This window comes from Mandrillus leucophaeus, unplaced genomic scaffold, assembly GCF_000951045.1.
Source record: "Mandrillus leucophaeus isolate KB7577 unplaced genomic scaffold, Mleu.le_1.0 Scaffold158, whole genome shotgun sequence".
Taxonomy (NCBI): domain Eukaryota; kingdom Metazoa; phylum Chordata; class Mammalia; order Primates; family Cercopithecidae; genus Mandrillus; species Mandrillus leucophaeus.
In genome coordinates, this window is record NW_012101565.1 from 163,187 (window position 1) to 164,214 (window position 1,028).

A 1,028-nucleotide genomic window follows, 5' to 3' on the forward strand; every position below is an offset into this window, starting at 1 on the left:
GGAACATCTGCCAGAGGGTGGTTGTGAAAACTAGCAAGTATCTGGCAAAGGATGGGTCTCCATCACGCTTTCGCCTCAGCTCTGTGCTGATCACAGTGCAGGTGTACTTGGGGTAGAGGTGGGCAGATGCTGAGGACAGGGGTACTGCTCTCAGCTGCTGCTTGCATTGGCTTTGAAAGGGAGGGAAGTCCTCAGAGGGTGCTCTGGGTGGGAGTATCAGCCAGCAGAGGAGCACAGGCAGCCTTTCCGCTGTGTGGGAAGAGTGGGCACTAACTTGGCCCATCCCTGAGCCCAGCACCCTATTGGCAGGTGGAAAAGCAGCACTGTGTCAGACACGACTCAAGCAGGGAGAATTTATGCCCTAGTTAGGTGACTGCCCTCCCCTCCTCCTGCCTCTCCATGAATCCACACCTTTTCCCGACATGTGGAACCGGGAGACCAGGTTTTTTGAGGGCAGCTCCATTTCCCAAACCCCGGAGTTCTCATCCATGGTAGGCCTGCAGCACTGAGCCAGTTCACACCAAGCCCCAGCTATCTGCCATGTCAGCCCAGTCTCTTTCCCAGGGGCCTGACCCTTTCTCCTTGGCTACATTGTCCACCCTCCTCTCAGAGAGACCAGCTAAAATTCAAACTGGCTATGGCACTGCTCTTCCCAGAAACACTCCCTGGCTCTCCACTGCCTTCAGCATGCAGTCAAAAAGCCCCACCACCACCGCTGGTGTTTGATGCTTGCCCTGTCTGGGCTGGCCTGAGGGACTACTGGACTGTCATCTCCTCAAGTAGAACATGTTTCCATTCCTCTAAGAATCCTTCTCCCACAGCCTGGGTCTGACCTTGCTGACTGTTGAGCAGCATTTGCTGGAGGATGGATGGATGGATAGATGGATAGATGGGGGAATGGATGGAGGATGGATGGATGGATGGATGGGTGGATGGATGGATGGATGGATGTGTGGGTGGATGGATAGATGGGGGATGGATGGAGGATGGATGGATGGATGGTGGATGGATGGATGGATGTGTGGGTG